This window comes from Hyla sarda, unplaced genomic scaffold, assembly GCF_029499605.1.
Source record: "Hyla sarda isolate aHylSar1 unplaced genomic scaffold, aHylSar1.hap1 scaffold_615, whole genome shotgun sequence".
In the NCBI taxonomy this organism is placed as follows: domain Eukaryota; kingdom Metazoa; phylum Chordata; class Amphibia; order Anura; family Hylidae; genus Hyla; species Hyla sarda.
In genome coordinates, this window is record NW_026610630.1 from 28,805 (window position 1) to 50,693 (window position 21,889).

The following is a 21,889-nucleotide window of genomic DNA, read 5'->3' on the forward strand; positions in this document are numbered from 1 at the left end:
AATTTTCTAAGGATTTATACTGATTTTTCCTGTCTGAATTTGTCGCACAGAAAGTTGCAGGCCAAATATGTGTGACATTTCTGCGACTTTAGCTTCTAGAGCATTTTTACAACATTATACATAGGTGCTGAATACATAAAAAGCGACTGTTCAGCGACAGACAAGTCGCATCGGCTGAAAGTAGGCCAGAATGTCAGTCCATGTTGGAGCAGGTTTAGATACAGTCTAAAGTATAGATCTCAAAGTCTGTGCACAGAATTTAGCAAGGGCCTCGCACCTTCTGATGCATCAGGTAGGTGCACAATAGCATAGCCTAACCCTCTGTACTTTGGTCTATATTGATGCGGGACATAGACAGCCAGCTGATGACCAATCCATTAGTGCAATGGATGGCTGGAAGCATTTGTCTTTGCCTTTGCAATACCACAGAAGCAATGCATGGTCAATGTACAGCAATGACACACCTGTGTGAACAGCCAGGAGACCCCCCCCCCCCCCATGTTATGTTACATAGTTACATAGTTAGTACGGTCGAAAAAAGACATATGTCCATCAAGTTCAACCAGGGAATTAAGGGGTAGGGGTGTGGCGCGATATTGGGGAAGGGATGAGATTTTATATTTCTTCATAAGCATTAATCTTATTTTGTCAATTAGGAACATTCAGCACCCACCCGCTATCAAGGCAGCTGCCTATCATGTCATGCCCTACCTGCACAGGTGTGCTGGCTACTCAAATGATCCAATTAAGGAGGCCATTTAGTCAGCAGCAGCAGAAGTCCTGTGCCTGGACGCTCCAACAGCGGCCAGACACAAGCAGAAGCAGAAGCAGCAGAAGCAGCAGCAGCACCACCTTTTGTTTTTTGGCTGCAGCAGCAGCAAGGCCCACAGGGCTGGCTAGCTGGCTAGCCAGCAAGCAGGTAGCAATGAAAGTAGGAATCTTTCTTTTTAACCCTGTAAGGGGGTGGTGCACTGTACCCGAAGATACTGCCATATCGGGTCAATGCATAGGGCGACGGAAGCAAGCTTCGAAATCGGCCCCCGTTCTCAAAAATCCATTTAATATATGGTCCCCAGATAGGGGACGTATCAGATATTAAACTGATAAGAACAGATACTACACTTGATCTTAGCCAAAAGGCCGAGAAGCGATAACCGTGAAAGGGGCGGGCCCAACAAGGTGCCCTTCATGGGCACTATCACTGCTTGCTGTCAGGGAGGCTGCCAGACAATTTTCCATGCACACTCTGGGCTGGGGGGCAGTCAACCACCAGTACACACAGCAGAACCTAAACCCATACCATTATTGCTAAGCAGCAAGACAGGGGCCCATTGCACTCCCACGGGGCCTTTTTAAATGCAATCCATAACCCGGATTTGCCAGGAACCCTTCTTACTCCTCCTACTTGCATGTGACACTGGGCTTAGGATCTGCATAGGAAACACACACACAAGCACACACCTACCTTTGTTGCCTGCAGATGCCTCCTTGGCTGTCCCCAAACGGTATCAAACCAACACCCACGGGAAGCTGTAAGCATAGAGGACATGCCTGCACCCCATTGGACTTACCTGTGTGGGTTAAACCCGGGTTATTTGACAACCTATGGCGGTGATGGTTCTGCTCAGGCAGAGCAGTGCTGATGCTCCTCATAAAGCTGTCGCTGCTGTGAAGGTTCTAGGTGACATCACAAATCCCTATGGTTACATACACAACAAAGCTGGGTTGTTGTTGTTTACACTCTGCAAGGCCTGTGGAAGTGAGTGACATCATAGCACTGTAGTTCTGAGGGTTCTAGATGGATGCAACAATCTCCTGTTGCTTCTATGAAGGCCATAATAGACGACATCACCAAACAGCTCCATAGTCACATACACAGCAAAAGAGAGATGTTGTTTACACCTAGTGATGTCAGTGGTATTGAGTGACATCACAGCACAGTGCTAAGGCTCCTGGGCCTGGACACAGCAGCGGCTGCAATATCTCAACGGAGAATACGTTTATATATATGTGTGTGTGTGCGCGTATATATATATATATATATATATATATATATATATATATATATATATATTTCTCCGCCGAAATCACTTTTAAACCCATTTCCACCTTTTTTTCCCTTCTCTTCCTCTTACTTTTTTTTCACGTTTTTTTTACGTTTTTCTCCTTTTCGCCTCTTTTCTGGGCGTATTATTCTTCTTTTTCTTCTTTTTTTTCGTCTAATGCATACCCCATCAGTGCAGCAATGCTTATTCAATACCGCCAGCAGATGGAGACACTGGGGGATAATTTTCTAAGGATTTATACAGATTTTTCCTGTCTGAATTTGTCGCACAGAAAGTTGCAGGCCAAATATGTGTGACATTTCTGCGACTTTAGCTTCTAGAGCATTTTTACAACATTATACATAGGTGCTGAATACATAAAAAGCGACTGTTCAGCGACAGACAAGTCGCATCGGCTGAAAGTAGGCCAGAATGTCAGTCCATGTTGGAGCAGGTTTAGATACAGTCTAAAGTATAGATCTCAAAGTCTGTGCACAGAATTTAGCAAGGGCCTCGCACCTTCTGATGCATCAGGTAGGTGCACAATAGCATAGCCTAACCCTCTGTACTTTGGTCTATATTGATGCGGGACATAGACAGCCAGCTGATGACCAATCCATTAGTGCAATGGATGGCTGGAAGAATTTGTCTTTGCCTTTGCAATACCACAGAAGCAATGCATGGTCAATGTACAGCAATGACACACCTGTGTGAACAGCCAGGAGACCCCCCCCCCCCCCCCCCATGTTATGTTACATAGTTACATAGTTAGTACGGTCGAAAAAAGACATATGTCCATCAAGTTCAACCAGGGAATTAAGGGGTAGGGGTGTGGCGCGATATTGGGGAAGGGATGAGATTTTATATTTCTTCATAAGCATTAATCTTATTTTGTCAATTAGGAACATTCAGCACCCACCCGCTATCAAGGCAGCTGCCTATCATGTCATGCCCTACCTGCACAGGTGTGCTGGCTACTCAAATGATCCAATTAAGGAGGCCATTTAGTCAGCAGCAGCAGAAGTCCTGTGCCTGGACGCTCCAACAGCGGCCAGACACAAGCAGAAGCAGAAGCAGCAGAAGCAGCAGCAGCACCACCTTTTGTTTTTTGGCTGCAGCAGCAGCAAGGCCCACAGGGCTGGCTAGCTGGCTAGCCAGCAAGCAGGTAGCAATGAAAGTAGGAATCTTTCTTTTTAACCCTGTAAGGGGGTGGTGCACTGTACCCGAAGATACTGCCATATCGGGTCAATGCATAGGGCGACGGAAGCAAGCTTCGAAATCGGCCCCCGTTCTCAAAAATCCATTTAATATATGGTCCCCAGATAGGGGACGTATCAGATATTAAACTGATAAGAACAGATACTACACTTGATCTTAGCCAAAAGGCCGAGAAGCGATAACCGTGAAAGGGGCGGGCCCAACAAGGTGCCCTTCATGGGCACTATCACTGCTTGCTGTCAGGGAGGCTGCCAGACAATTTTCCATGCACACTCTGGGCTGGGGGGCAGTCAACCACCAGTACACACAGCAGAACCTAAACCCATACCATTATTGCTAAGCAGCAAGACAGGGGCCCATTGCACTCCCACGGGGCCTTTTTAAATGCAATCTATAACCCGGATTTGCCAGGAACCCTTCTTACTCCTCCTACTTGCATGTGACACTGGGCTTAGGATCTGCATAGGAAACACACACACAAGCACACACCTACCTTTGTTGCCTGCAGATGCCTCCTTGGCTGTCCCCAAACGGTATCAAACCAACACCCACGGGAAGCTGTAAGCATAGAGGACATGCCTGCACCCCATTGGACTTACCTGTGTGGGTTAAACCCGGGTTATTTGACAACCTATGGCGGTGATGGTTCTGCTCAGGCAGAGCAGTGCTGATGCTCCTCATAAAGCTGTCGCTGCTGTGAAGGTTCTAGGTGACATCACAAATCCCTATGGTTACATACACAACAAAGCTGGGTTGTTGTTGTTTACACTCTGCAAGGCCTGTGGAAGTGAGTGACATCATAGCACTGTAGTTCTGAGGGTTCTAGATGGATGCAACAATCTCCTGTTGCTTCTATGAAGGCCATAATAGACGACATCACCAAACAGCTCCATAGTCACATACACAGCAAAGGAGAGATGTTGTTTACACCTAGTGATGTCAGTGGTATTGAGTGACATCACAGCACAGTGCTAAGGCTCCTGGGCCTGGACACAGCAGCGGCTGCAATATCTCAACGGAGAATACGTTTATATATATGTGTGTGTGTGCGCGTATATATATATATATATATATATATATATATATATATATATATATATATATATATTTCTCCGCCGAAATCACTTTTAAACCCATTTCCACCTTTTTTTCCCTTCTCTTCCTCTTACTTTTTTTTCACGTTTTTTTACGTTTTTCTCCTTTTCGCCTCTTTTCTGGGCGTATTATTCTTCTTTTTCTTCTTTTTTTTCGTCTAATGCATACCCCATCAGTGCAGCAATGCTTATTCAATACCGCCAGCAGATGGAGACACTGGGGGATAATTTTCTAAGGATTTATACTGATTTTTCCTGTCTGAATTTGTCGCACAGAAAGTTGCAGGCCAAATATGTGTGACATTTCTGCGACTTTAGCTTCTAGAGCATTTTTACAACATTATACATAGGTGCTGAATACATAAAAAGCGACTGTTCAGCGACAGACAAGTCGCATCGGCTGAAAGTAGGCCAGAATGTCAGTCCATGTTGGAGCAGGTTTAGATACAGTCTAAAGTATAGATCTCAAAGTCTGTGCACAGAATTTAGCAAGGGCCTCGCACCTTCTGATGCATCAGGTAGGTGCACAATAGCATAGCCTAACCCTCTGTACTTTGGTCTATATTGATGCGGGACATAGACAGCCAGCTGATGACCAATCCATTAGTGCAATGGATGGCTGGAAGCATTTGTCTTTGCCTTTGCAATACCACAGAAGCAATGCATGGTCAATGTACAGCAATGACACACCTGTGTGAACAGCCAGGAGACCCCCCCCCCCCCCCATGTTATGTTACATAGTTATATAGTTAGTACGGTCGAAAAAAGACATATGTCCATCAAGTTCAACCAGGGAATTAAGGGGTAGGGGTGTGGCGCGATATTGGGGAAGGGATGAGATTTTATATTTCTTCATAAGCATTAATCTTATTTTGTCAATTAGGAACATTCAGCACCCACCCGCTATCAAGGCAGCTGCCTATCATGTAATGCCCTACCTGCACAGGTGTGCTGGCTACTCAAATGATCCAATTAAGGAGGCCATTTAGTCAGCAGCAGCAGAAGTCCTGTGCCTGGACGCTCCAACAGCAGCCAGACACAAGCAGAAGCAGAAGCAGCAGAAGCACCACCTTTTGTTTCTTGGCTGCAGCAGCAGCAAGGCCCACAGGGCTGGCTAGCTGGCTAGCCAGCAAGCAGGTATCAATGAAAGTAGGAATCTTTCTTTTTAACCCTGTAAGGGGGTGGTGCACTGTACCCGAAGATACTGCCATATCGGGTCAATGCATAGGGCGACGGAAGCAAGCTTCGAAATCGGCCCCCGTTCTCAAAAATCCATTTAATATATGGTCCCCAGATAGGGGACGTATCAGATATTAAACTGATAAGAACAGATACTACACTTGATCTTAGCCAAAAGGCCGAGAAGCGATAACCGTGAAAGGGGCGGGCCCAACAAGGTGCCCTTCATGGGCACTATCACTGCTTGCTGTCAGGGAGGCTGCCAGACAATTTTCCATGCACACTCTGGGCTGGGGGGCAGTCAACCACCAGTACACACAGCAGAACCTAAACCCATACCATTATTGCTAAGCAGCAAGACAGGGGCCCATTGCACTCCCACGGGGCCTTTTTAAATGCAATCCATAACCCGGATTTGCCAGGAACCCTTCTTACTCCTCCTACTTGCATGTGACACTGGGCTTAGGATCTGCATAGGAAACACACACACAAGCACACACCTACCTTTGTTGCCTGCAGATGCCTCCTTGGCTGTCCCCAAACGGTATCAAACCAACACCCACGGGAAGCTGTAAGCATAGAGGACATGCCTGCACCCCATTGGACTTACCTGTGTGGGTTAAACCCGGGTTATTTGACAACCTATGGCGGTGATGGTTCTGCTCAGGCAGAGCAGTGCTGATGCTCCTCATAAAGCTGTCGCTGCTGTGAAGGTTCTAGGTGACATCACAAATCCCTATGGTTACATACACAACAAAGCTGGGTTGTTGTTGTTTACACTCTGCAAGGCCTGTGGAAGTGAGTGACATCATAGCACTGTAGTTCTGAGGGTTCTAGATGGATGCAACAATCTCCTGTTGCTTCTATGAAGGCCATAATAGACGACATCACCAAACAGCTCCATAGTCACATACACAGCAAAGGAGAGATGTTGTTTACACCTAGTGATGTCAGTGGTATTGAGTGACATCACAGCACAGTGCTAAGGCTCCTGGGCCTGGACACAGCAGCGGCTGCAATATCTCAACGGAGAATACGTTTATATATATGTGTGTGTGTGCGCGTATATATATATATATATATATATATATATATATATATATATATTTCTCCGCCGAAATCACTTTTAAACCCATTTCCACCTTTTTTTCCCTTCTCTTCCTCTTACTTTTTTTTCACGTTTTTTTACGTTTTTCTCCTTTTCGCCTCTTTTCTGGGCGTATTATTCTTCTTTTTCTTCTTTTTTTTCGTCTAATGCATACCCCATCAGTGCAGCAATGCTTATTCAATACCGCCAGCAGATGGAGACACTGGGGGATAATTTTCTAAGGATTTATACTGATTTTTCCTGTCTGAATTTGTCGCACAGAAAGTTGCAGGCCAAATATGTGTGACATTTCTGCGACTTTAGCTTCTAGAGCATTTTTACAACATTATACATAGGTGCTGAATACATAAAAAGCGACTGTTCAGCGACAGACAAGTCGCATCGGCTGAAAGTAGGCCAGAATGTCAGTCCATGTTGGAGCAGGTTTAGATACAGTCTAAAGTATAGATCTCAAAGTCTGTGCACAGAATTTAGCAAGGGCCTCGCACCTTCTGATGCATCAGGTAGGTGCACAATAGCATAGCCTAACCCTCTGTACTTTGGTCTATATTGATGCGGGACATAGACAGCCAGCTGATGACCAATCCATTAGTGCAATGGATGGCTGGAAGCATTTGTCTTTGCCTTTGCAATACCACAGAAGCAATGCATGGTCAATGTACAGCAATGACACACCTGTGTGAACAGCCAGGAGACCCCCCCCCCCCCATGTTATGTTACATAGTTATATAGTTAGTACGGTCGAAAAAAGACATATGTCCATCAAGTTCAACCAGGGAATTAAGGGGTAGGGGTGTGGCGCGATATTGGGGAAGGGATGAGATTTTATATTTCTTCATAAGCATTAATCTTATTTTGTCAATTAGGAACATTCAGCACCCACCCGCTATCAAGGCAGCTGCCTATCATGTAATGCCCTACCTGCACAGGTGTGCTGGCTACTCAAATGATCCAATTAAGGAGGCCATTTAGTCAGCAGCAGCAGAAGTCCTGTGCCTGGACGCTCCAACAGCAGCCAGACACAAGCAGAAGCAGAAGCAGCAGAAGCACCACCTTTTGTTTCTTGGCTGCAGCAGCAGCAAGGCCCACAGGGCTGGCTAGCTGGCTAGCCAGCAAGCAGGTATCAATGAAAGTAGGAATCTTTCTTTTTAACCCTGTAAGGGGGTGGTGCACTGTACCCGAAGATACTGCCATATCGGGTCAATGCATAGGGCGACGGAAGCAAGCTTCGAAATCGGCCCCCGTTCTCAAAAATCCATTTAATATATGGTCCCCAGATAGGGGACGTATCAGATATTAAACTGATAAGAACAGATACTACACTTGATCTTAGCCAAAAGGCCGAGAAGCGATAACCGTGAAAGGGGCGGGCCCAACAAGGTGCCCTTCATGGGCACTATCACTGCTTGCTGTCAGGGAGGCTGCCAGACAATTTTCCATGCACACTCTGGGCTGGGGGGCAGTCAACCACCAGTACACACAGCAGAACCTAAACCCATACCATTATTGCTAAGCAGCAAGACAGGGGCCCATTGCACTCCCACGGGGCCTTTTTAAATGCAATCCATAACCCGGATTTGCCAGGAACCCTTCTTACTCCTCCTACTTGCATGTGACACTGGGCTTAGGATCTGCATAGGAAACACACACACAAGCACACACCTACCTTTGTTGCCTGCAGATGCCTCCTTGGCTGTCCCCAAACGGTATCAAACCAACACCCACGGGAAGCTGTAAGCATAGAGGACATGCCTGCACCCCATTGGACTTACCTGTGTGGGTTAAACCCGGGTTATTTGACAACCTATGGCGGTGATGGTTCTGCTCAGGCAGAGCAGTGCTGATGCTCCTCATAAAGCTGTCGCTGCTGTGAAGGTTCTAGGTGACATCACAAATCCCTATGGTTACATACACAACAAAGCTGGGTTGTTGTTGTTTACACTCTGCAAGGCCTGTGGAAGTGAGTGACATCATAGCACTGTAGTTCTGAGGGTTCTAGATGGATGCAACAATCTCCTGTTGCTTCTATGAAGGCCATAATAGACGACATCACCAAACAGCTCCATAGTCACATACACAGCAAAGGAGAGATGTTGTTTACACCTAGTGATGTCAGTGGTATTGAGTGACATCACAGCACAGTGCTAAGGCTCCTGGGCCTGGACACAGCAGCGGCTGCAATATCTCAACGGAGAATACGTTTATATATATGTGTGTGTGTGCGCGTATATATATATATATATATATATATATATATATATATATATATTTCTCCGCCGAAATCACTTTTAAACCCATTTCCACCTTTTTTTCCCTTCTCTTCCTCTTACTTTTTTTTCACGTTTTTTTACGTTTTTCTCCTTTTCGCCTCTTTTCTGGGCGTATTATTCTTCTTTTTCTTCTTTCTTTTCGTCTAATGCATACCCCATCAGTGCAGCAATGCTTATTCAATACCGCCAGCAGATGGAGACACTGGGGGATAATTTTCTAAGGATTTATACTGATTTTTCCTGTCTGAATTTGTCGCACAGAAAGTTGCAGGCCAAATATGTGTGACATTTCTGCGACTTTAGCTTCTAGAGCATTTTTACAACATTATACATAGGTGCTGAATACATAAAAAGCGACTGTTCAGCGACAGACAAGTCGCATCGGCTGAAAGTAGGCCAGAATGTCAGTCCATGTTGGAGCAGGTTTAGATACAGTCTAAAGTATAGATCTCAAAGTCTGTGCACAGAATTTAGCAAGGGCCTCGCACCTTCTGATGCATCAGGTAGGTGCACAATAGCATAGCCTAACCCTCTGTACTTTGGTCTATATTGATGCGGGACATAGACAGCCAGCTGATGACCAATCCATTAGTGCAATGGATGGCTGGAAGCATTTGTCTTTGCCTTTGCAATACCACAGAAGCAATGCATGGTCAATGTACAGCAATGACACACCTGTGTGAACAGCCAGGAGACCCCCCCCCATGTTATGTTACATAGTTACATAGTTAGTACGGTCGAAAAAAGACATATGTCCATCAAGTTCAACCAGGGAATTAAGGGGTAGGGGTGTGGCGCGATATTGGGGAAGGGATGAGATTTTATATTTCTTCATAAGCATTAATCTTATTTTGTCAATTAGGAACATTCAGCACCCACCCGCTATCAAGGCAGCTGCCTATCATGTCATGCCCTACCTGCACAGGTGTGCTGGCTACTCAAATGATCCAATTAAGGAGGCCATTTAGTCAGCAGCAGCAGAAGTCCTGTGCCTGGACGCTCCAACAGCGGCCAGACACAAGCAGAAGCAGAAGCAGCAGAAGCAGCAGCAGCACCACCTTTTGTTTTTTGGCTGCAGCAGCAGCAAGGCCCACAGGGCTGGCTAGCTGGCTAGCCAGCAAGCAGGTAGCAATGAAAGTAGGAATCTTTCTTTTTAACCCTGTAAGGGGGTGGTGCACTGTACCCGAAGATACTGCCATATCGGGTCAATGCATAGGGCGACGGAAGCAAGCTTCGAAATCGGCCCCCGTTCTCAAAAATCCATTTAATATATGGTCCCCAGATAGGGGACGTATCAGATATTAAACTGATAAGAACAGATACTACACTTGATCTTAGCCAAAAGGCCGAGAAGCGATAACCGTGAAAGGGGCGGGCCCAACAAGGTGCCCTTCATGGGCACTATCACTGCTTGCTGTCAGGGAGGCTGCCAGACAATTTTCCATGCACACTCTGGGCTGGGGGGCAGTCAACCACCAGTACACACAGCAGAACCTAAACCCATACCATTATTGCTAAGCAGCAAGACAGGGGCCCATTGCACTCCCACGGGGCCTTTTTAAATGCAATCCATAACCCGGATTTGCCAGGAACCCTTCTTACTCCTCCTACTTGCATGTGACACTGGGCTTAGGATCTGCATAGGAAACACACACACAAGCACACACCTACCTTTGTTGCCTGCAGATGCCTCCTTGGCTGTCCCCAAACGGTATCAAACCAACACCCACGGGAAGCTGTAAGCATAGAGGACATGCCTGCACCCCATTGGACTTACCTGTGTGGGTTAAACCCGGGTTATTTGACAACCTATGGCGGTGATGGTTCTGCTCAGGCAGAGCAGTGCTGATGCTCCTCATAAAGCTGTCGCTGCTGTGAAGGTTCTAGGTGACATCACAAATCCCTATGGTTACATACACAACAAAGCTGGGTTGTTGTTGTTTACACTCTGCAAGGCCTGTGGAAGTGAGTGACATCATAGCACTGTAGTTCTGAGGGTTCTAGATGGATGCAACAATCTCCTGTTGCTTCTATGAAGGCCATAATAGACGACATCACCAAACAGCTCCATAGTCACATACACAGCAAAGGAGAGATGTTGTTTACACCTAGTGATGTCAGTGGTATTGAGTGACATCACAGCACAGTGCTAAGGCTCCTGGGCCTGGACACAGCAGCGGCTGCAATATCTCAACGGAGAATACGTTTATATATATGTGTGTGTGTGCGCGTATATATATATATATATATATATATATATATATATATATATATATATATTTCTCCGCCGAAATCACTTTTAAACCCATTTCCACCTTTTTTTCCCTTCTCTTCCTCTTACTTTTTTTTCACGTTTTTTTTACGTTTTTCTCCTTTTCGCCTCTTTTCTGGGCGTATTATTCTTCTTTTTCTTCTTTTTTTTCGTCTAATGCATACCCCATCAGTGCAGCAATGCTTATTCAATACCGCCAGCAGATGGAGACACTGGGGGATAATTTTCTAAGGATTTATACTGATTTTTCCTGTCTGAATTTGTCGCACAGAAAGTTGCAGGCCAAATATGTGTGACATTTCTGCGACTTTAGCTTCTAGAGCATTTTTACATTATACATAGGTGCTGAATACATAAAAAGCGACTGTTCAGCGACAGACAAGTCGCATCGGCTGAAAGTAGGCCAGAATGTCAGTCCATGTTGGAGCAGGTTTAGATACAGTCTAAAGTATAGATCTCAAAGTCTGTGCACAGAATTTAGCAAGGGCCTCGCACCTTCTGATGCATCAGGTAGGTGCACAATAGCATAGCCTAACCCTCTGTACTTTGGTCTATATTGATGCGGGACATAGACAGCCAGCTGATGACCAATCCATTAGTGCAATGGATGGCTGGAAGCATTTGTCTTTGCCTTTGCAATACCACAGAAGCAATGCATGGTCAATGTACAGCAATGACACACCTGTGTGAACAGCCAGGAGACCCCCCCCCCCCCCATGTTATGTTACATAGTTACATAGTTAGTACGGTCGAAAAAAGACATATGTCCATCAAGTTCAACCAGGGAATTAAGGGGTAGGGGTGTGGCGCGATATTGGGGAAGGGATGAGATTTTATATTTCTTCATAAGCATTAATCTTATTTTGTCAATTAGGAACATTCAGCACCCACCCGCTATCAAGGCAGCTGCCTATCATGTCATGCCCTACCTGCACAGGTGTGCTGGCTACTCAAATGATCCAATTAAGGAGGCCATTTAGTCAGCAGCAGCAGAAGTCCTGTGCCTGGACGCTCCAACAGCGGCCAGACACAAGCAGAAGCAGAAGCAGCAGAAGCAGCAGCAGCACCACCTTTTGTTTTTTGGCTGCAGCAGCAGCAAGGCCCACAGGGCTGGCTAGCTGGCTAGCCAGCAAGCAGGTAGCAATGAAAGTAGGAATCTTTCTTTTTAACCCTGTAAGGGGGTGGTGCACTGTACCCGAAGATACTGCCATATCGGGTCAATGCATAGGGCGACGGAAGCAAGCTTCGAAATCGGCCCCCGTTCTCAAAAATCCATTTAATATATGGTCCCCAGATAGGGGACGTATCAGATATTAAACTGATAAGAACAGATACTACACTTGATCTTAGCCAAAAGGCCGAGAAGCGATAACCGTGAAAGGGGCGGGCCCAACAAGGTGCCCTTCATGGGCACTATCACTGCTTGCTGTCAGGGAGGCTGCCAGACAATTTTCCATGCACACTCTGGGCTGGGGGGCAGTCAACCACCAGTACACACAGCAGAACCTAAACCCATACCATTATTGCTAAGCAGCAAGACAGGGGCCCATTACACTCCCACGGGGCCTTTTTAAATGCAATCCATAACCCGGATTTGCCAGGAACCCTTCTTACTCCTCCTACTTGCATGTGACACTGGGCTTAGGATCTGCATAGGAAACACACACACAAGCACACACCTACCTTTGTTGCCTGCAGATGCCTCCTTGGCTGTCCCCAAACGGTATCAAACCAACACCCACGGGAAGCTGTAAGCATAGAGGACATGCCTGCACCCCATTGGACTTACCTGTGTGGGTTAAACCCGGGTTATTTGACAACCTATGGCGGTGATGGTTCTGCTCAGGCAGAGCAGTGCTGATGCTCCTCATAAAGCTGTCGCTGCTGTGAAGGTTCTAGGTGACATCACAAATCCCTATGGTTACATACACAACAAAGCTGGGTTGTTGTTGTTTACACTCTGCAAGGCCTGTGGAAGTGAGTGACATCATAGCACTGTAGTTCTGAGGGTTCTAGATGGATGCAACAATCTCCTGTTGCTTCTATGAAGGCCATAATAGACGACATCACCAAACAGCTCCATAGTCACATACACAGCAAAGGAGAGATGTTGTTTACACCTAGTGATGTCAGTGGTATTGAGTGACATCACAGCACAGTGCTAAGGCTCCTGGGCCTGGACACAGCAGCGGCTGCAATATCTCAACGGAGAATACGTTTATATATATGTGTGTGTGTGCGCGTATATATATATATATATATATATATATATATATATATATATATATTTCTCCGCCGAAATCACTTTTAAACCCATTTCCACCTTTTTTTCCCTTCTCTTCCTCTTACTTTTTTTTCACGTTTTTTTACGTTTTTCTCCTTTTCGCCTCTTTTCTGGGCGTATTATTCTTCTTTTTCTTCTTTTTTTTCGTCTAATGCATACCCCATCAGTGCAGCAATGCTTATTCAATACCGCCAGCAGATGGAGACACTGGGGGATAATTTTCTAAGGATTTATACTGATTTTTCCTGTCTGAATTTGTCGCACAGAAAGTTGCAGGCCAAATATGTGTGACATTTCTGCGACTTTAGCTTCTAGAGCATTTTTACAACATTATACATAGGTGCTGAATACATAAAAAGCGACTGTTCAGCGACAGACAAGTCGCATCGGCTGAAAGTAGGCCAGAATGTCAGTCCATGTTGGAGCAGGTTTAGATACAGTCTAAAGTATAGATCTCAAAGTCTGTGCACAGAATTTAGCAAGGGCCTCGCACCTTCTGATGCATCAGGTAGGTGCACAATAGCATAGCCTAACCCTCTGTACTTTGGTCTATATTGATGCGGGACATAGACAGCCAGCTGATGACCAATCCATTAGTGCAATGGATGGCTGGAAGCATTTGTCTTTGCCTTTGCAATACCACAGAAGCAATGCATGGTCAATGTACAGCAATGACACACCTGTGTGAACAGCCAGGAGACCCCCCCCCCCCCCATGTTATGTTACATAGTTACATAGTTAGTACGGTCGAAAAAAGACATATGTCCATCAAGTTCAACCAGGGAATTAAGGGGTAGGGGTGTGGCGCGATATTGGGGAAGGGATGAGATTTTATATTTCTTCATAAGCATTAATCTTATTTTGTCAATTAGGAACATTCAGCACCCACCCGCTATCAAGGCAGCTGCCTATCATGTCATGCCCTACCTGCACAGGTGTGCTGGCTACTCAAATGATCCAATTAAGGAGGCCATTTAGTCAGCAGCAGCAGAAGTCCTGTGCCTGGACGCTCCAACAGCGGCCAGACACAAGCAGAAGCAGAAGCAGCAGAAGCAGCAGCAGCACCACCTTTTGTTTTTTGGCTGCAGCAGCAGCAAGGCCCACAGGGCTGGCTAGCTGGCTAGCCAGCAAGCAGGTAGCAATGAAAGTAGGAATCTTTCTTTTTAACCCTGTAAGGGGGTGGTGCACTGTACCCGAAGATACTGCCATATCGGGTCAATGCATAGGGCGACGGAAGCAAGCTTCGAAATCGGCCCCCGTTCTCAAAAATCCATTTAATATATGGTCCCCAGATAGGGGACGTATCAGATATTAAACTGATAAGAACAGATACTACACTTGATCTTAGCCAAAAGGCCGAGAAGCGATAACCGTGAAAGGGGCGGGCCCAACAAGGTGCCCTTCATGGGCACTATCACTGCTTGCTGTCAGGGAGGCTGCCAGACAATTTTCCATGCACACTCTGGGCTGGGGGGCAGTCAACCACCAGTACACACAGCAGAACCTAAACCCATACCATTATTGCTAAGCAGCAAGACAGGGGCCCATTGCACTCCCACGGGGCCTTTTTAAATGCAATCCATAACCCGGATTTGCCAGGAACCCTTCTTACTCCTCCTACTTGCATGTGACACTGGGCTTAGGATCTGCATAGGAAACACACACACAAGCACACACCTACCTTTGTTGCCTGCAGATGCCTCCTTGGCTGTCCCCAAACGGTATCAAACCAACACCCACGGGAAGCTGTAAGCATAGAGGACATGCCTGCACCCCATTGGACTTACCTGTGTGGGTTAAACCCGGGTTATTTGACAACCTATGGCGGTGATGGTTCTGCTCAGGCAGAGCAGTGCTGATGCTCCTCATAAAGCTGTCGCTGCTGTGAAGGTTCTAGGTGACATCACAAATCCCTATGGTTACATACACAACAAAGCTGGGTTGTTGTTGTTTACACTCTGCAAGGCCTGTGGAAGTGAGTGACATCATAGCACTGTAGTTCTGAGGGTTCTAGATGGATGCAACAATCTCCTGTTGCTTCTATGAAGGCCATAATAGACGACATCACCAAACAGCTCCATAGTCACATACACAGCAAAGGAGAGATGTTGTTTACACCTAGTGATGTCAGTGGTATTGAGTGACATCACAGCACAGTGCTAAGGCTCCTGGGCCTGGACACAGCAGCGGCTGCAATATCTCAACGGAGAATACGTTTATATATATGTGTGTGTGTGCGTATATATATATATATATATATATATATATATATATATATATATATTTCTCCGCCGAAATCACTTTTAAACCCATTTCCACCTTTTTTTCCCTTCTCTTCCTCTTACTTTTTTTTCACGTTTTTTTACGTTTTTCTCCTTTTCGCCTCTTTTCTGGGCGTATTATTCTTCTTTTTCTTCTTTTTTTTCGTCTAATGCATACCCCATCAGTGCAGCAATGCTTATTCAATACCGCCAGCAGATGGAGACACTGGGGGATAATTTTCTAAGGATTTATACTGATTTTTCTTTCCTGTCTGAATTTGTCGCACAGAAAGTTGCAGGCCAAATATGTGTGACATTTCTGCGACTTTAGCTTCTAGAGCATTTTTACAACATTATACATAGGTGCTGAATACATAAAAAGCGACTGTTCAGCGACAGACAAGTCGCATCGGCTGAAAGTAGGCCAGAATGTCAGTCCATGTTGGAGCAGGTTTAGATACAGTCTAAAGTATAGATCTCAAAGTCTGTGCACAGAATTTAGCAAGGGCCTCGCACCTTCTGATGCATCAGGTAGGTGCACAATAGCATAGCCTAACCCTCTGTACTTTGGTCTATATTGATGCGGGACATAGACAGCCAGCTGATGACCAATCCATTAGTGCAATGGATGGCTGGAAGCATTTGTCTTTGCCTTTGCAATACCACAGAAGCAATGCATGGTCAATGTACAGCAATGACACACCTGTGTGAACAGCCAGGAGACCCCCCCCCCCCATGTTATGTTACATAGTTATATAGTTAGTACGGTCGAAAAAAGACATATGTCCATCAAGTTCAACCAGGGAATTAAGGGGTAGGGGTGTGGCGCGATATTGGGGAAGGGATGAGATTTTATATTTCTTCATAAGCATTAATCTTATTTTGTCAATTAGGAACATTCAGCACCCACCCGCTATCAAGGCAGCTGCCTATCATGTCATGCCCTACCTGCAGAGGTGTGCTGGCTACTCAAATGATCCAATTAAGGAGGCCATTTAGTCAGCAGCAGCAGAAGTCCTGTGCCTGGACGCTCCAACAGCAGCCAGACACAAGCAGAAGCAGAAGCAGCAGAAGCACCACCTTTTGTTTCTTGGCTGCAGCAGCAGCAAGGCCCACAGGGCTGGCTAGCTGGCTAGCCAGCAAGCAGGTAGCAATGAAAGTAGGAATCTTTCTTTTTAACCCTGTAAGGGGGTGGTGCACTGTACCCGAAGATACTGCCATATCGGGTCAATGCATAGGGCGACGGAAGCAAGCTTCGAAATCGGCCCCCGTTCTCAAAAATCCATTTAATATATGGTCCCCAGATAGGGGACGTATCAGATATTAAACTGATAAGAACAGATACTACACTTGATCTTAGCCAAAAGGCCGAGAAGCGATAACCGTGAAAGGGGCGGGCCCAACAAGGTGCCCTTCATGGGCACTATCACTGCTTGCTGTCAGGGAGGCTGCCAGACAATTTTCCATGCACACTCTGGGCTGGGGGGCAGTCAACCACCAGTACACACAGCAGAACCTAAACCCATACCATTATTGCTAAGCAGCAAGACAGGGGCCCATTGCACTCCCACGGGGCCTTTTTAAATGCAATCCATAACCCGGATTTGCCAGGAACCCTTCTTACTCCTCCTACTTGCATGTGACACTGGGCTTAGGATCTGCATAGGAAACACACACACAAGCACACACCTACCTTTGTTGCCTGCAGATGCCTCCTTGGCTGTCCCCAAACGGTATCAAACCAACACCCACGGGAAGCTGTAAGCATAGAGGACATGCCTGCACCCCATTGGACTTACCTGTGTGGGTTAAACCCGGGTTATTTGACAACCTATGGCGGTGATGGTTCTGCTCAGGCAGAGCAGTGCTGATGCTCCTCATAAAGCTGTCGCTGCTGTGAAGGTTCTAGGTGACATCACAAATCCCTATGGTTACATACACAACAAAGCTGGGTTGTTGTTGTTTACACTCTGCAAGGCCTGTGGAAGTGAGTGACATCATAGCACTGTAGTTCTGAGGGTTCTAGATGGATGCAACAATCTCCTGTTGCTTCTATGAAGGCCATAATAGACGACATCACCAAACAGCTCCATAGTCACATACACAGCAAAGGAGAGATGTTGTTTACACCTAGTGATGTCAGTGGTATTGAGTGACATCACAGCACAGTGCTAAGGCTCCTGGGCCTGGACACAGCAGCGGCTGCAATATCTCAACGGAGAATACGTTTATATATATGTGTGTGTGTGCGCGTATATATATATATATATATATGTATATATATATATATATATATATATATATATCTCCGCCGAAATCACTTTTAAACCCATTTCCACCTTTTTTTCCCTTCTCTTCCTCTTACTTTTTTTTCACGTTTTTTTACGTTTTTCTCCTTTTCGCCTCTTTTCTGGGCGTATTATTCTTCTTTTTCTTCTTTTTTTTCGTCTAATGCATACCCCATCAGTGCAGCAATGCTTATTCAATACCGCCAGCAGATGGAGACACTGGGGGATAATTTTCTAAGGATTTATACTGATTTTTCCTGTCTGAATTTGTCGCACAGAAAGTTGCAGGCCAAATATGTGTGACATTTCTGCGACTTTAGCTTCTAGAGCATTTTTACAACATTATACATAGGTGCTGAATACATAAAAAGCGACTGTTCAGCGACAGACAAGTCGCATCGGCTGAAAGTAGGCCAGAATGTCAGTCCATGTTGGAGCAGGTTTAGATACAGTCTAAAGTATAGATCTCAAAGTCTGTGCACAGAATTTAGCAAGGGCCTCGCACCTTCTGATGCATCAGGTAGGTGCACAATAGCATAGCCTAACCCTCTGTACTTTGGTCTATATTGATGCGGGACATAGACAGCCAGCTGATGACCAATCCATTAGTGCAATGGATGGCTGGAAGCATTTGTCTTTGCCTTTGCAATACCACAGAAGCAATGCATGGTCAATGTACAGCAATGACACACCTGTGTGAACAGCCAGGAGACCACCCCCCCCCCCCATGTTATGTTACATAGTTACATAGTTAGTACGGTCGAAAAAAGACATATGTCCATCAAGTTCAACCAGGGAATTAAGGGGTAGGGGTGTGGCGCGATATTGGGGAAGGGATGAGATTTTATATTTCTTCATAAGCATTAATCTTATTTTGTCAATTAGGAACATTCAGCACCCACCCGCTATCAAGGCAGCTGCCTATCATGTCATGCCCTACCTGCACAGGTGTGCTGGCTACTCAAATGATCCAATTAAGGAGGCCATTTAGTCAGCAGCAGCAGAAGTCCTGTGCCTGGACGCTCCAACAGCGGCCAGACACAAGCAGAAGCAGAAGCAGCAGAAGCAGCAGCAGCACCACCTTTTGTTTTTTGGCTGCAGCAGCAGCAAGGCCCACAGGGCTGGCTAGCTGGCTAGCCAGCAAGCAGGTAGCAATGAAAGTAGGAATCTTTCTTTTTAACCCTGTAAGGGGGTGGTGCACTGTACCCGAAGATACTGCCATATCGGGTCAATGCATAGGGCGACGGAAGCAAGCTTCGAAATCGGCCCCCGTTCTCAAAAATCCATTTAATATATGGTCCCCAGATAGGGGACGTATCAGATATTAAACTGATAAGAACAGATACTACACTTGATCTTAGCCAAAAGGCCGAGAAGCGATAACCGTGAAAGGGGCGGGCCCAACAAGGTGCCCTTCATGGGCACTATCACTGCTTGCTGTCAGGGAGGCTGCCAGACAATTTTCCATGCACACTCTGGGCTGGGGGGCAGTCAACCACCAGTACACACAGCAGAACCTAAACCCATACCATTATTGCTAAGCAGCAAGACAGGGGCCCATTGCACTCCCACGGGGCCTTTTTAAATGCAATCCATAACCCGGATTTGCCAGGAACCCTTCTTACTCCTCCTACTTGCATGTGACACTGGGCTTAGGATCTGCATAGGAAACACACACACAAGCACACACCTACCTTTGTTGCCTGCAGATGCCTCCTTGGCTGTCCCCAAACGGTATCAAACCAACACCCACGGGAAGCTGTAAGCATAGAGGACATGCCTGCACCCCATTGGACTTACCTGTGTGGGTTAAACCCGGGTTATTTGACAACCTATGGCGGTGATGGTTCTGCTCAGGCAGAGCAGTGCTGATGCTCCTCATAAAGCTGTCGCTGCTGTGAAGGTTCTAGGTGACATCACAAATCCCTATGGTTACATACACAACAAAGCTGGGTTGTTGTTGTTTACACTCTGCAAGGCCTGTGGAAGTGAGTGACATCATAGCACTGTAGTTCTGAGGGTTCTAGATGGATGCAACAATCTCCTGTTGCTTCTATGAAGGCCATAATAGACGACATCACCAAACAGCTCCATAGTCACATACACAGCAAAGGAGAGATGTTGTTTACACCTAGTGATGTCAGTGGTATTGAGTGACATCACAGCACAGTGCTAAGGCTCCTGGGCCTGGACACAGCAGCGGCTGCAATATCTCAACGGAGAATACGTTTATATATATGTGTGTGTGTGCGCGTATATATATATATATATATATATATATATATATATATATATATTTCTCCGCCGAAATCACTTTTACCCATTTCCACCTTTTTTTCCCTTCTCTTCCTCTTACTTTTTTTTCACGTTTTTTTTACGTTTTTCTCCTTTTCGCCTCTTTTCTGGGCGTATTATTCTTCTTTTTCTTCTTTTTTTTCGTCTAATGCATACCCCATCAGTGCAGCAATGCTTATTCAATACCGCCAGCAGATGGAGACACTGGGGGATAATTTTCTAAGGATTTATACTGATTTTTCCTGTCTGAATTTGTCGCACAGAAAGTTGCAGGCCAAATATGTGTGACATTTCTGCGACTTTAGCTTCTAGAGCATTTTTACATTATACATAGGTGCTGAATACATAAAAAGCGACTGTTCAGCGACAGACAAGTCGCATCGGCTGAAAGTAGGCCAGAATGTCAGTCCATGTTGGAGCAGGTTTAGATACAGTCTAAAGTATAGATCTCAAAGTCTGTGCACAGAATTTAGCAAGGGCCTCGCACCTTCTGATGCATCAGGTAGGTGCACAATAGCATAGCCTAACCCTCTGTACTTTGGTCTATATTGATGCGGGACATAGACAGCCAGCTGATGACCAATCCATTAGTGCAATGGATGGCTGGAAGCATTTGTCTTTGCCTTTGCAATACCACAGAAGCAATGCATGGTCAATGTACAGCAATGACACACCTGTGTGAACAGCCAGGAGACCCCCCCCCCCCCATGTTATGTTACATAGTTACATAGTTAGTACGGTCGAAAAAAGACATATGTCCATCAAGTTCAACCAGGGAATTAAGGGGTAGGGGTGTGGCGCGATATTGGGGAAGGGATGAGATTTTATATTTCTTCATAAGCATTAATCTTATTTTGTCAATTAGGAACATTCAGCACCCACCCGCTATCAAGGCAGCTGCCTATCATGTCATGCCCTACCTGCACAGGTGTGCTGGCTACTCAAATGATCCAATTAAGGAGGCCATTTAGTCAGCAGCAGCAGAAGTCCTGTGCCTGGACGCTCCAACAGCGGCCAGACACAAGCAGAAGCAGAAGCAGCAGAAGCAGCAGCAGCACCACCTTTTGTTTTTTGGCTGCAGCAGCAGCAAGGCCCACAGGGCTGGCTAGCTGGCTAGCCAGCAAGCAGGTAGCAATGAAAGTAGGAATCTTTCTTTTTAACCCTGTAAGGGGGTGGTGCACTGTACCCGAAGATACTGCCATATCGGGTCAATGCATAGGGCGACGGAAGCAAGCTTCGAAATCGGCCCCCGTTCTCAAAAATCCATTTAATATATGGTCCCCAGATAGGGGACGTATCAGATATTAAACTGATAAGAACAGATACTACACTTGATCTTAGCCAAAAGGCCGAGAAGCGATAACCGTGAAAGGGGCGGGCCCAACAAGGTGCCCTTCATGGGCACTATCACTGCTTGCTGTCAGGGAGGCTGCCAGACAATTTTCCATGCACACTCTGGGCTGGGGGGCAGTCAACCACCAGTACACACAGCAGAACCTAAACCCATACCATTATTGCTAAGCAGCAAGACAGGGGCCCATTGCACTCCCACGGGGCCTTTTTAAATGCAATCCA

The 21,889-nt window shown here is 46.0% G+C and overlaps 10 non-coding genes across 10 annotated transcripts; all 10 read right to left on the minus strand.

The window, feature by feature from the left end:
* Positions 1-961: 961 nt before the first annotated feature.
* Positions 962-1,152, minus strand: LOC130341240 (U2 spliceosomal RNA). Its single transcript, XR_008881213.1, has one exon. It is a non-coding gene; the product is annotated as a U2 spliceosomal RNA (small nuclear RNA).
* Positions 1,153-3,252: 2,100 nt separating this feature from the next.
* Positions 3,253-3,443, minus strand: LOC130341241 (U2 spliceosomal RNA). Its single transcript, XR_008881214.1, has one exon. It is a non-coding gene; the product is annotated as a U2 spliceosomal RNA (small nuclear RNA).
* A 2,093-nt stretch (positions 3,444-5,536) lies between these two features.
* On the minus strand, positions 5,537-5,727 carry LOC130341242 (U2 spliceosomal RNA). Its single transcript, XR_008881215.1, has one exon. It is a non-coding gene; the product is annotated as a U2 spliceosomal RNA (small nuclear RNA).
* A 2,079-nt stretch (positions 5,728-7,806) lies between these two features.
* Positions 7,807-7,997, minus strand: LOC130341243 (U2 spliceosomal RNA). Its single transcript, XR_008881216.1, has one exon. It is a non-coding gene; the product is annotated as a U2 spliceosomal RNA (small nuclear RNA).
* A 2,084-nt stretch (positions 7,998-10,081) lies between these two features.
* Positions 10,082-10,272, minus strand: LOC130341244 (U2 spliceosomal RNA). Its single transcript, XR_008881217.1, has one exon. It is a non-coding gene; the product is annotated as a U2 spliceosomal RNA (small nuclear RNA).
* Positions 10,273-12,365: 2,093 nt separating this feature from the next.
* LOC130341245 (U2 spliceosomal RNA) lies at positions 12,366-12,556 on the minus strand. Its single transcript, XR_008881218.1, has one exon. It is a non-coding gene; the product is annotated as a U2 spliceosomal RNA (small nuclear RNA).
* Positions 12,557-14,647: 2,091 nt separating this feature from the next.
* LOC130341248 (U2 spliceosomal RNA) lies at positions 14,648-14,838 on the minus strand. The gene has a single exon (XR_008881220.1). It is a non-coding gene; the product is annotated as a U2 spliceosomal RNA (small nuclear RNA).
* A 2,082-nt stretch (positions 14,839-16,920) lies between these two features.
* LOC130341249 (U2 spliceosomal RNA) lies at positions 16,921-17,111 on the minus strand. Its single transcript, XR_008881221.1, has one exon. It is a non-coding gene; the product is annotated as a U2 spliceosomal RNA (small nuclear RNA).
* A 2,098-nt stretch (positions 17,112-19,209) lies between these two features.
* On the minus strand, positions 19,210-19,400 carry LOC130341250 (U2 spliceosomal RNA). Its single transcript, XR_008881222.1, has one exon. It is a non-coding gene; the product is annotated as a U2 spliceosomal RNA (small nuclear RNA).
* Positions 19,401-21,484: 2,084 nt separating this feature from the next.
* On the minus strand, positions 21,485-21,675 carry LOC130341251 (U2 spliceosomal RNA). The gene has a single exon (XR_008881223.1). It is a non-coding gene; the product is annotated as a U2 spliceosomal RNA (small nuclear RNA).
* Between the last annotated feature and the right edge of the window lie 214 nt (positions 21,676-21,889).